Source organism: Elephantulus edwardii, unplaced genomic scaffold (genome assembly GCF_000299155.1).
Source record: "Elephantulus edwardii isolate Elephantulus edwardi_28Jun2011 unplaced genomic scaffold, EleEdw1.0 scaffold00022, whole genome shotgun sequence".
Lineage (NCBI taxonomy): Eukaryota > Metazoa > Chordata > Mammalia > Macroscelidea > Macroscelididae > Elephantulus > Elephantulus edwardii.
Genome location: NW_006399772.1, coordinates 9,840,146 through 9,840,514, shown reverse-complemented (window position 1 = coordinate 9,840,514; position 369 = coordinate 9,840,146).

The following is a 369-nucleotide window of genomic DNA, read 5'->3' as shown; positions in this document are numbered from 1 at the left end:
TAAAATTTAATAATAATAATTAAAAAAACCAAAAAACTTTCTGGTTCAGGAAATCCATTTGTACTGTGTCACTTTTTGGGGGTTACATCTTGCTTTGTGCTTGTGTCGTTTGTAAGGTAGTCTGTTTCTTTCATGATGTTGATGTGGTATAGTTTTTCACGCATGAGGTGATGATATGTTCTTCATCAGAAGTCTCTGAGTAGAGGTGGGCAGAGCATAGATGTGGGCACCAGGCATGGTACGTCGAGGTGGGCTCCAGGCAAGTAGTGTAGAGGTGGATGCAGGGCAATTTGCATGGAGGCAGTCGGAGAGCATGCTGTGTAGGGGCAGGCAGAGAGGCTGAGTTATGCAGAAGTGGGCTCAGAGTGA